We start from the raw sequence: 13,795 nt of genomic DNA on the forward strand, positions 1-13,795 counted from the left end.
GCGTTGGAAGCGGGGGTGTAGGCCTGGCTGGGGGCCGGCCCGAGCGGGAAGGGGGCGGGCGGCGGGGCGCGGGGTCTCGGTCCGTTCGGGCCGGCCGGGTCGCGCCGCGAGGAGCTGCTACTGCGGGACTTTCGCGGGCGAGGCTGCTCACTTCCAGGCGCGTCTGTTACACAACACGCCTGCCAAAGTGGGGCCCCGGCCTGACTGTTCCCATTATCCCAAATTCGCCTTTGGTGTAAGGAGTCAGGCCACCTGGGTGGTGACGGTATTGCTTTCTTAAACCAAACTAACCAGCTAACAATTCAATTTTCATACTGGGGCCTGAGCCATGAAGTTGGGGGGCCCGGTGAGCCGGTGCCTTCTTTACTTACCCTCGTCGTAAAACGTGAGAAATAAAAAAAGCCCAGGGAGACAACTAAGGGTCTGTTTGTCATGTATGGTTCCACGTTTTCATGTAATAAAACACCAGGGAGGAAAATATGCAAAACTGAGGTTTGCAGATGCTAGGTTTATTTCCTGAAACAAAACAACAATAACAACAACAAAAAAACCGGTAATTAACTTGAGACAATATAAGTAGATTTTAAAACGAATAGATACTGCAAAATTCTAAAAGTTATTAAACGTTAGCTGCAAGATCCCGAAGTCCTGTGTCTCTCAAGCTGTTTGGAGAAAGCACACCTCTAACCAGCCTGTGATGAATAAAGTGCAGAGGGAAAACCTGTTGCATAATCTCATTTGCCGTAGGGTTTGCTGTGCCGTCCCCTTGAACCAAGGGGAAGTGAGTTAAGATGCAAGGTTTTTAAAACTCTCTGAAGTTTTTATTTACCCAGTGCTCTGGCTGCCACTCTTCTTTAAAAGATTATAAGTAAACACTCTGCTCTTACAAGTGAACCAAACCTATCAAACCTGTTTAGAAAATGACCAGGTATGTTTCTTTTCTTTCTTTCGGGTATGTGTGTGAAATTTACCATCCATGAGAGACTTTTATGACTTGCTATTTGGGGGGAACCTAGACTGTCAGAAAAATGCCTCTTCATGCCACTCATTTTGTGAGACTGATTGAGAGTGCACATAGTTGACAATCGATTCTTCAAAGGTACATTTTAAAAAAGAAAACAAGAATTTTTACCAGTTGAGTTAGTTTTTAATTATTTACTTTTCTTTGAGAATCATATATATTGGTGGACACACAGCTTGGGAGGTCGTAATTAATTGAGACCTGTGGAGTTCTGTATTTGGTGAAGGCAGCAACTGGAGAAGTAAATTTAAAAACTTAAGAACTTATGGCTTTATGTAGGCATGTTAGTCAAAATGTGACTAGGCACCTTGAAAAAAAAATTTTTTAAATAAAGTGGAATTTACTGAGTTTGAGGACTGTATAGAAGTTTGCTGTTAACAATTTTTTTTGGGGGGGGGTGATATTTAACATCTTATGCAAAAATTTAAGCTAAATTACACCAACCCAAAATTTGGTTTTTAGGTAAAATAATTTGTACGTATCAAGATTCCACATGGGGGAAAATAAAAAATGAGTTTATTGTTAATTTTGCTGATAATCTGGAGGCTAGTTTATGAAAAAAAACAAAAGTCAGTTTAAGCACTATAAACCTACATTCAGTTGTAAAATAATTAAGTACCTATAAAGTAAAAATAGTCTTGTAAAATTGAGGATTTAGGGGATCTCTGGCTAAAAGCTTAATGGCAGTAACTGAAAAAGGGGCAAAAGAGAAGATCTTGTTAACCCAGTTCTTATACATTTAAAATTTGTGGAAGCGAGGTTGAAATCAAGTCTTAGGTGGGTACAGAGTTTAGGCTGGGGTTAAAAGGTTGATGTGTGAGTTTGTTTCCATGGTGTTTTCTATAAATACCTGTATTTAGAATTTAATTCCATAGAATTTTTGGCCTACAGGAGTATATATTGATGAAGCTGACTTACGAAGCTGTTCAATATTCATGTTTTTCAACCAATCATAATATCACACTGAATATAATTTGCTGGAATTACCAGTGTAATTTATCCTGGAAAAACAACTTTTCCAGGAGTATCTACAAAAAGCGGAGTTTTCTTCTATCCTGTTAGTTTGACTAAAAATTTCAGTAGACTTTTAATGTTTTTAAAATGCTTTGAGTTTTCAAGCAAATGATACTTTAAATTGAAGCAGTAAATTAATATAGGCAAGCTGATTTGGATTAGCTACCCAAGAAAAGGGAGGAAATAATCAAGGGAAACAGAAACCAGATTTTATGACAGAATCAACAGATTGAAAAAACTAGTTAAAAGGGCTTCATAGGAAATACCACAGTTGATGCTTGATTTTTTAAAAAATTAACTATATTAAAATTTAAAACCAAGACATATCTACCATCATAAAATAAAATAAAATATTACTAATGTTGGCTTAAGTAAAAACATTTAAGAAAGTAAATCTTGCCCAAAGCCACATATGATATATTCCAAAGCCAGATGTCATTTTTTTTTTCTGATTTTTCTTGTGGATTATCTGATGTTTTTGTGCATTTTCATTAGCCCAGATAATCAGGGGTTGGCCATGTGAAGGGATGAGGTTCATGAAAGATTGGCTGGGTTTTAAGAAGCAGGCTCCAGGTTTAAGAAGAGGCCATTCTCATACACAGACTAGGAAAGGGAATTTGAAATTTAATCAAATAAATGACTGAAGGAAACAGGAGTGGCTCAAAAAGAAGGATCTAAGGCAGATTACCAAAGACAGGTACAAAGAAATAATAAAAGCTTACCAGGAATGTATGATCAGTAAAGAAGGAAATGGGATACATCTTGGCATGAAAAGAAAAAGGCATAAAAGGAAAAAATACCCTTCAATACCTCAGCATCAAAAAGCAGGTCATGAAACTTCACCTCCTTCTCGATTAGGGTTAGATATCTGATTATAGGTATCACCAAAAAGTCACAAGATTTTTTATTACATAAAACTTTTAATCTTGGGCGGGGGGGAAGGGCATGGATATAGTAAATTTTGAGCATAAATTATGATTATATGAGAATATAAAACTTGAAATTGCCGAAGATAAATTTAAAATGGAGACCCACTGCAATTTCAACTGAGTTATTGGAAAGGGAGGGGATAGGTTATAAAAAGTTGAAACTTTAGCTTAATTGATTTAATTACAGATATAAATCAATCAGGCAAACCGTTTCTTAATAGTATACTATTTACATACATACTAAGGTGGATACCAGAAGTTGGGGACATGAGTCCCTGCCCTTAATAAGGAGAGAAGGATTATAAGAATTTTAAGGGAGCTATGTACATATGCAAAGATAAAGGATCAGACAGTAGGGGAGTGTGAAATTCAAGGTATAAAAGAAAGAAATTGGAGGATTAGGGGAGGTAATCTTCACAGAGATATTAGAATTTGACCCTGGCCTTGGAAGGTGGTTAACATGTGTATAGAGGAAAGGAAATGGGGGAGGTCAAAGAAGGTGGCCATTCATCCATCCATCCATTCAGCAAATTTATTTGGATTTTCTATTATGTGCTAGACACTGTTTCAGAAACTGGATATACCATGAAAAATAACATGTGTTTTTGCCCCTGTAGAACTTAAATTCTAGTGGGAGAAGACAGAAGGTCAATAAACAAATAAACACTGGATGGAAAATGTGATGTCCATAGTGATGTGTGAAGATAATAAAATAATGATCAGGGTCAAGGAAATTATAGAGAGCTCGGTACAGTCTCATTTATTCTGCTAATAACCCATTTTGCATGTAGTAACAATAAATATTAATGATATAACTTTAATATTTATTTGCAGTGTAAACCAATTCAAATGCAGGCCACACATTAATTAACTTCATCTTTAACCAGTTTTTTAAAAAAAAAGTACATAATTTTTTTTTATATCGAAGTATGCACGTGTTGAGTTTTTAACTCTTCCTTAACAGTTTACATTTTTTTTTTTTTTTTTTGCTTCCATCTGCTAAGAATCTCATGTTTTTGCAGTGCGGTTAATATTGTTTACAATTTACTTAGGGTTGTGATTGATGTATTGGGCCATATACTTAGGTTAAATTCTCTATTAGGAATGACAGTCACAATAGTGCCATAAAGTGAAGCTAAATTCCAAGGACATTTTGTTTTGATGGTACCTTGTGTGAGAGCACACAAAGGATGGACAGCTAGTGTAAGTAAACTGTTGGGCTTAATTACCAGATGGGTAAAATAGGGTAAGGAATGACACCATCTTGGTCTTGTCCACATGCTACAGGAATCAAATAGTAAATTTGAACTGTGTCGTACTCCATGTGCTTAATTATGTTTCATTAAAGGTTTACTGAGAGAGGAGTTAGTGGTCTCACTGGAAATACTATCTTAAATTTAGGATTTTTACTGACTTGCTACAAGTAGTAGAAACCAGAAGCAAGTGTCAGTTCTGAAATGGGGAAGTCTGGATTCTTACTGCAGTTACCTGATTGCCAGGTTTTGTTGAGAAGATGCCCTTTGCAGTGCCAGCTAAAAATTTCTTGGTGACTATTTCTTGGTTTTGGACACATTCATAAAGTACTTCTCAAGCATTCTTGAAGAAATACATCCCCCCCCCCCACCGCCCCCTCTCTTTCTGCAATTTTAAACTTAAAAACTTTTATAGATAAAATTGAGGTAAAGGATTCTAAAAAGGATTGGTATTTGTGTGTGTCTATAGAAACAAAACTCTTAGAAATTTTTCTCTGTGCACCTAACAAGTTTTCATCTACAATAGATTCTGACGCACTTGGGTAAGCCTATGGAAAAGAAAACAATTTCCAGAGGAGGTAGGAAATTCTTTAGCATTCCCTTGATTTTCTGTTAAACTAAATACTCCATTTAGAAAATAATTGTAGATATAAATTCTGGAAGTTTGTGATGTATGATAAAAACTAATGTAACATATATGCTTCAGAAATATTTGGAAAGGAAGGACAGTGGAACTTAGATTTGTTTCAGTGTCTGGGTGAAAGGTGGGGCAAACTGCAATTTACAGAATTGTAATGACATATGGCAAGGTAATATGAAATATCTTCTTTCTTCCTCTTAAAATTAATGTGAAAAAACATGTACATAAGTATATGCTACTTATTGTTTGCATTGTATAAAGGAAAAAAAAACAACTCATACCCTAGGATAGTACCTGGTTGAATTGGCTTTTGATTAGTGTTTGCTGAATAAGTTAAATTAATTCTCACAACTATTACTTTTGATCATGGTTCCATTATATCTAGCTTAGAGCATTTTTTTTTTTTTTAAGTTTTGAGTTGAAACCTGAAGGGGGTTGGTTGCCTTAACGGCCGTGGGTACCTGACTTGTTTGAGCAGTGTGCTCACTCTGGAACCTGGACCCTGACCTCACCTCCAGCTTGCTTGACCCTGTGGCAGACCTGACCTCAGCTTTTCTGAAATGGCAGGTGGTTGTTTACTCTCAACTCCTTCTCTTCCTGAGCAGCTGAGCTGTCACCAGTCTGGCCTATTTTCTAGTGGGTTTCTTTTGTTATTTTTGTTTGTTGTTCGATGGTGGGGGGGGGGGGGAGAAACACATTTCTCAGGAAGATAGTTCTTGACTTTGTTTTGTAAACTGCACATGGTATGTAAAGTGTGGTATTATTTCCTCTCGCTCTAACTTTTGCTAAAAATCTTGTGTTCCTTGAAAATGAGCTAGTAAGAATGTTATTTTAATGATACAAACCAACTGAAAACTAAGACTTTTTTTTTTTTGAGACATGCAGGAAATCATAACATGTATATATTAGATGGTATTTAAGAATTATAAAATTTAACTATATATTAATGGTATTGTGGTTATGTTAAAAAATTCTCATGTTAAAGATACATATGGAAGCATTTATAGACAAAATGAGATCATGCCTAATATTTGTTCTAGAAAACTTCAGGATATATACAAACTCACACAAATGGGAAATAATATTGACAAATTTTTTTACTATTGTTGAAGCTGAGTGATGGCTACATTGGGGTTTGTTACTGTTTTCTGTACTTTCTGTATTTTTGGTAATATTCATATTAGTTAAACTACATATTACCAATTAGAACTGTAGGGGAAGAAATTTAATACAGTACAATTATGTGGTTGGACATTTGAGCAAATTAGCTGATCAAAAATCTCCACTTAGCATTTTTTTTGGTAAGTTCTGCTTTTAGTAATAAATTTTTAAGAAGAGAGAATTTTGTAGAAATATGGTCACAAGAAGTGTTTAAAACTCTTAACTTTGAGAATTTGTAATAATAATATACCTGTAATTTATAAATTGTTTTTTCATATTTTGTCTTTTATCCTCAGAACAAGACATGAGTTATCCATTTTACAGATGAGGAAACTGAGATGTTAGAGACATTAAATAATTTATCCAAATCCCAAAGCAAGTAAGAAGTGGTGCTAGAACTGGAGCCGAGATCTTCTGATTCATTTTCAGGTGCCCATTTTCTTATCTACACATATTTATAAGTCCTCTTTTGTGGTGTTATAAACCAGTGGTTTTCAAACATTTTGGAGTCAGACACCATTGTGCTCTTAAAAATTATTGAGGACCCCAGAAATGTTTTATTTATGTGGACTGTATCAATATTTACACATTAGAATCAAAACTGAGAAATGTTTAAAATGTTTATTCATTTAAAAATCACTTATTAAAGGTTAACATAAATAATGTACTTTTATGAAAAATGTATTCTAAAACAATAAGTGAGAAATGTGACATTGTTTTACATTTTGCCATTCTCTTTATTGCTTAATAGAAGACAGCAGGATTTTCACAACTGCTTTTATAATCAGTCTGTTGTGATATGTTGTTTGTTTGAAGTATGTGAAGAAACCCAGTTCTATACAGATACATAGTTGAATAAGGGTGAAGTATTTTAATGTCTTTTCATGAAATCTACTCAAGAAGTGGTAGATTCTTAAAGATTAGTTGCAGTGTTAACTCCGAAACCATATCAGTGAATTTTTTGTTTGTTGTAACATTAAAAATCTGTTGGTCCATCTTGTACTTTGACTGGATCTTTGATGTGATTTTATAACATCATACCTAGGTCATTTGAAAAATAATGGTATATATTGAGTTATACAGATCTTTCAAATGTTGACACATTTGCTTACATAATATTTAACAAATCACATTCATTAATTTCATCAAAAAAGTTTTTAAGAACTGGGAAGTGGTCAAGATTTTGGTTGAGTTCAAGTTTTCCAAAATTCTAATCTTTCTCCAAAGCTCAAATTTTATCATTGGCAACTGATTTTGTCAGTTTTTTCCTTGATGTGTCAGGCTCACTATAATCCTTTTAAAGAAAATGTCTGTCAGATACTTAAGTCTGAATAAACTTTAAATTGTCTGATAGTTATTCTTTTAAGCAAAAATGGTATTCTTTGAAAAAAGTTGCAGTTAGTTCATAGCTCAGACAATTGCATAAATGCTTTTCCTCAAGATAGCCATTGTTATTAGAAGTGCTTTTTGTGTGCTTCCCATTTCATCACACAGAATGTTAAAAAGACCAACTTCTCAAACAGTGAGATTTAATAAAATTAATAATTTTAATTTTATCAAAAACATTAAGTGAAACCGACTTTTTAAAAGTGATGGTTAGACAGTGAGAAATATAACTACTACTAGTACAGTTTTGTACTCCTGCCTTAATTCATGCTAAAAGCTCCAGCATTTCGCCTACCACCAGAGCAGATACCAACATGGTTGTTTTAGGATAAATCATGAGATTGAAAAAGTTATTTAATACTTTGAGTAATTGAGCAGCACTTGTATTCGTTGCCAAGCATTCACATAAAAGAAGACCTTCTTCCATAGTTAGTTGGCGTGGATACTGGAATAATAAAAACAAAACAGTAAGTCCACCCACATCTGTGGATTTGTCCACTTACAAAACAAAACTACAATTCTAAAGTGAGATATCGTAGTTCATGTTTGTGGTAAAATCTTTAATTTGATGAGATCTGGCTTGTGGCATTGCCATGATTTTTTTTACTGACTTCATCCAGTAGACATTCAGCTTTGTCAACTATACAAAGCTTTATTAGTTCTCAGCTATTTTGTGTACTGCTCCTGATAATTTACCCTGTATGATGCTTCAGTGGCTTTTTCATTTCTATTTTGAAGACTATCTTTTAAAGAACTCATCGTATCAGTGTTTAAAACATTCGTTTTCTTAAAATAGTGAATTCATTAGATGACAATGAGATTATGGAGATAATAGCAGATATAATCAAAGATTGTTATCCCTAGGAAATAGAAATACTGAGAACACACTTGAGTTAATTTCTGGAAAAAATTTTACATCTTAAAATATTGCTACCTTAGAAATTTCTTAAAAACACAAAATACAGCATGTTTTATTAGGTGCCAGAGTGATATATTACCATCATATAACATGTATCCTCTGGATTCACTGTTGTATGTTCATGAGAGAATGAGAGTGAACAAGGCAGAAATTATCTTTGTAGTACCAAAAATAGTTTTTACATGTGGATCCCTTGAAAAGGTCTCAGTCACCTCCCACCAGAGGTCTCTGGATCACACTTTGAAAATTATGATATAAATTAGTATGGTGATTTAATATTTTTAGAGCAGTCTAACACAGACATCTATTTCAATAAAGTAATATTTCCATCTTAGTTGATTAATTCGTGAGGAAGAAGGAAATATACTAGTGGGGATGAACTGTGTGACCCAGAAACTACAATGCATGGAAGGTCATATAACATCAGAGGGTGGTAAGATAAAGGGTAGACAGAAGGGAGGACTCAGTAGCAGCACTTTACAGTTTAACAAAAAGAATGAGCATTTGCCCCCTCTTTTTTTAACTAAAAAAGACCGAGCCCACAAAAATGTACATACGTAGAACGTTCATATTTATATGTGTGCTCAAAATCAGGAGTACTCAGCCATTTTTTTTTCCTTGAAAGACAACGAGAGAGATGCTAACTTATTTGAGAGGAGAACGGCTGCTCATGGCAGTTTTTTGTTACTTCCAACTAGGGAGGCTGTTGACTTCTTTTTCTGAGGAAGCTGAGGGATGACAGATGACACATGAGGTTATAAAGAAGAAATTGTGAAAGGGGGGGGGAAATGGAGTAGACATTAGTGATCATGGAAATAGATACAAGCAGAACTGGGCTGTGGACAGAGTGGAGATAACCATTGGAGGGCCAAGAGGAGGACTAGGGTGAACTGGGTCTCCCATGCACTGGATCTGGGAAGAGTGGGGCCCGGGGAAGTCCAGAGGTGGCTGTAACGGGAGTCATGGAGCTGAACATATATTTGAAAGATTTCCATAAAAATATGGTTAAAATAACTGTACTGAATAGTCTGACTTTTTAAGGTTTTACCAATATTCAGTTATTGTAACCAATAAGAGAAAACAGCAATGCCATGAGTTTGGTATAGTGCTGGTAAATCTCTAAGCTTTGGTTATACGCATCAGTGTATGACAATACTGATGGCCAAGCTTGGGACTAGAAATTCAAGAATGAAATTTTAGCTTTATTTTTTACTAACAGACAGTTATGATTAAAGGAGACAGTTTAGTTCAAATAGATATCATTTATCAGTTTGTTATTTATGTGGTACTTAATTCCAGAAAGGATTCGCGTTGGCAAAATGAAAGATCAAAGTCAATTATCAAGAACAAACATGGTTCTAAGTCATGTTTTTCCCCTACTGTTTTCTTTACCAATGACATTTATGTTAATAGAGTCATATAGTTGAGGTATTACAACTATCAAGTAATTAAACTAGTCTCTATTAACAATGCAGGAGAAATATAACCCTGTCACTTTAGTTGCATGCAGTCTAAACAGAATATATGTTTGTAATGGGAGTGAGATTGGGCAGGAAAATCATAGCATGCCACAGAAATTTTTTTTTTTAATTCAGTACTGCTTTCAGCTGTAGTTAATAGAAAGCCACTAGCAGAAGCTTAAACCGTAAGTTATTTATCTGGTTCAGAGAAGTTTAGAGGTAGGTGGTCTTAGGGATGGTTCACCTGCTCAGCAGTGTCCTCAGCTTCTTTCCAATCTTTGACTCTGCCATCTTTTGCATGTTCACACTGCCACCAGGTCATAAAATGGCTGCCTCAGCTTTAGGTATCACATCCCCTTTCAAGGCAAGAAGGAGGAAGGGAATAGTACAAGCAATCCCTCCTCCTCTGCTTCCCTAACTGAGAATAAAATCTTTCTCAGAAGCTTCCATTTGATTTTTTCTTCAGTGTCATTTGCTCGAACTGTTTTACAAAACTGCACCCACTCATGGGAGAGATTAGAGAAGTGAGTGTACTGCTGAGGTTTAGTATAACATGCATTATGTGTCATTAGTACATTGCTTGCTGCCCAGGAAAAACTGGGATTCTGTTAGCAAGCTAGAGGGGAAGAAATGTCAGTTGGGTAGCTGTCACAAATAAGCAGAAAGGAAAGCACAAAGAGTATTAAGTTTATAAAACAACTTTTCTTTAGTCCGGAGACTGTTTTAGGTGTTCCTGTCAAAAAGATCATATCCATTTTCTTCCTTATTTTGGTGGAACACTATATAGACCTATAGCCCAATTAGTTGTGGGGCTAGCTTAGACAATTAGGTCTCAGTTTTCTCAACTATGAAGTAGAATATTGTATTAGATCATCTCTGAGATAACTTCCAGTTCTAAAACTTTTTTTCCTATCTTTTGACCACTTCGTGTTTTATTATTATTTTTTAATTATAATATTGGACAGGATTAGAGGCTATGAAAATGTATGGTGTTTAGTCATCTTCATAGCTATATGGTATCTCATAAATTAAGATCTTGAAGATACAGAAGATGAAAGCTAGATTTCGGTTTTTGCTTTTTGGCAGTTACTCATATTACTTCTGCCTCAAATTTACATTGAAAATGGAAAACTAATTGCATTTTTATTTTGATTGGGAAAAATACACGTGTGTGTAATCTATAATCAAAATACCCTCAGTACAGTGTTCTGAGAAAATGCCCCCTTTTTCGACAGAGGAGGCATTTTAAACACTGGTTAAAAACCTGGTAGAGCACCCCTTTTTACTTGCTGGGCACTTGTTCTTATTATTAGTTTTCACATTGCACATTTGCCTTAGATAAAATGAAAGGACAGCTAAGGGAAAGTGATTCCCTATATGCACTGTAGCAACTGTACTTGAATGAGGCAGAACCTTTGATGTTTTAAGTGCCTTAAAATGGGATTTTGCTTGTGTTTCAGAGAGTGATGATCTGGTTTCTTATATAGAATCTTGTCCAGAGTATATGAATTTGGATATACAGTGGGTTGAAAATTATATTTCCAACTTTAACAAATTACAAAGCAATTATACTTTATAAAAGAGACTGCTAAAATGTTAACCTAAAAAGTATTAATCTTCTGTTCAACAAAAGTCTTACAGAGGGATCCCACTGCATTTTATTTATGGTTTGTCAGTATTGGGATATCTGGAGATAAACATTAACTATGACATTTAAGATATCAAAAGGCATCTGCAGTCTGGGATGCATTTTTAATAATAAAATGTGTGTATGTATACGTACTTAATAGCTACTTTAAACAGCGTAGGGGTAGTGTCTAATTTCATTGCCACAGAATATCCAAATATCCATTTTCTTTCTTATTTTGGTGGAACACTATATAGAACTTCAACTGAAACCTTTTTAAGTATGTAATTAAAGCAGTTTTCATTTTTCATTATGTGAATGACTTAAGAGCCTTGTTAATGTAAATATTCAGGAAGCTTGATTTTATAGCTTCTTCGTTTTATAACCAACAATAAAAATCATGTACAGTGGAAACCCCCTTCTTCTCTCGTCTACAGTCCCATCTGAAAGACAAACTTAAGCGATTTTTCTGGCAAATGAATGACCTCTTTGGCAAGATCTTCGATGCTACCAGTTGCTATCTAATAGAATGTAATTAATGTGACGTTAGTTTAAAGAGATACAGTATTTATTGGGGACTTTCCAAGTACTAAGTATTAGGCAGTATGGTATTCACTTGCCAGGAAAAAGTAGTTTTATATAAGTTTTTAAGAAAAGTTACTGTGAAATCAGTGGTGGTTTTTATTAGAGAAATGACTTTAATTCATTCATTAAAATAAGCACCTTGGCTTCTGTGTTTGGTAAGCCTTTTTCTGGACCAGAAGATCATTCTTTTTGCCAGTGGTCATCAGTATGCCATTGTAATCAACGTGAACAAGTATTTACTGAGTGATTTCTAAAAGATATTCGAGGGGATGCAAAGAAGTAAAATGCATTGCCTTGGTCATCAAGATTATACTTGTTGTCAGCATCTCTTTAATAATTATCTCTTCATGGTTTAAACAAGTCACCATAAAGGACTCCTAATGCTTTGCCCTAGGGGTTCTTCACTGGGGATCCAGCATACCAGTCTTTCCTAGGTTAAGAGATAAAGTTACAATTAGAAGTGGAGGTCAGTCCACCTGAAGCCCTCTCCTGGCCATTTTCCCTTTCTCTCCTATGATTGTAAACCTACCCTGCTTACTCTAAGAGCAGTCTGCTAGCTGGCTGCTTCTGTAGGACAGTTTGAGAGAGGAAAGACAGTGCCCTGGAACAGTTTTAGATGATATCCTGGAACAGTTTTTGGCACCTTTGTAGAGTATGAAAGGTTGGGAGGGACACAGCAAGAAAAAGCTAGATATCTATTGTCATTCTCGCTCTCTCTCTCTCTTTTTTTTTTTTTCATTTTTTTGTTATGGCAAAAACATAAAATTTACTATTTTAGCCATTTTAAGTATACAGTTTAGTAGTGTTAAGTATATTCACATTGTTGTGAAACAGATCCTTAGAACTTTTCATCTTGCAAAGCTGAAATTCTATCTGCATTAACAACAAATCCCCCTTTCTCTCTCCCCCCCACCCCAGCCCCTTGTAACCACATTCTACAATCTGTTTATATGAATTTGACTATTTTAGGTACCTTTATATAAGTGGAATCATACAGCGTTGTCTTTTTGTGACTTATTAGCATAATGTCCTAAAGGTTCATCCATGTTGTGGCATGTGACAGGAATGTCTTCCTTTTTAAGTCTAATAATATTGTATATCATTTTATATATAATCACATTTTGTTCATTCATCTGTTGGTGGACATTTGAATTGCTTTTGGTTATTGTGAATAATCCTGTTATGAACATGGGTGTACAAATATCTCTCAGAGACCCTGCTTTCAATTCTATTGGACATAAACCCAGAAGTGGAATAGCTGGATTATATATATGGTAGTTCTATTTTTAATTTTTTGAGGAACTGCCATAATGTTTCCTATAGTGGTTGCACCATCTTACAATCCTACCAATGATACCAAAGGTTCTGTATCTCACACTTTTGCCAACACTTGTTATTTTCTAGACTGTTATATGTGTGTTTTTAATAACAGCCATTCTGACAGATGAGAGATGCTATCTCATCGTGGTTTCGATTTGCATTTCTCTGATGTTTGGTGCTGCTGAGCATCTCTTATACTTGTTGGCCATTTGTATATCATCTTTGGAGAAATGTTCACTTAAGCCCTTTGCCCATTTTTTAATTGGATTATTTGATTTTTTTTGTTGTTGTTGAGTTGTAACATGCCATTTTCTTTTTAAAATATGAATAACAACTTAGAACTGCTCATAGATCATATGTGATATAGTTGCAGGGATAAAAATGGAGTGAGCGGAATACACTAACTGCAGAGTAGCCTCTCTTATATTTAGCCATTCCTGGTGCAGCTTGCTTGGTTGAGGGCTTTGTATTCTAAAGAGG

The 13,795-nt window shown here is 35.1% G+C and overlaps 1 protein-coding gene across 2 annotated transcripts in view; it reads left to right on the forward strand.

The window, feature by feature from the left end:
* The window catches only part of DUSP16 (dual specificity phosphatase 16), a 72,119-nt gene that overhangs the window by 705 nt on the left and 57,619 nt on the right, over window positions 1-13,795 (forward strand). The window contains exon 2 of one of the 2 annotated variants that reach the window (XM_016156375.2): window positions 6,315-6,447. The exons of the other annotated variant lie outside the window; for it this stretch is intronic. The gene's annotated coding sequence lies outside the window, so the exon portion shown is untranslated. The remainder of the gene's footprint in view (window positions 1-6,314; window positions 6,448-13,795) is intronic. 2 annotated transcript variants of the gene reach the window in all.

This window comes from Rousettus aegyptiacus, unplaced genomic scaffold, assembly GCF_014176215.1.
Source record: "Rousettus aegyptiacus isolate mRouAeg1 unplaced genomic scaffold, mRouAeg1.p scaffold_m13_p_2, whole genome shotgun sequence".
NCBI classification, from domain to species: domain Eukaryota; kingdom Metazoa; phylum Chordata; class Mammalia; order Chiroptera; family Pteropodidae; genus Rousettus; species Rousettus aegyptiacus.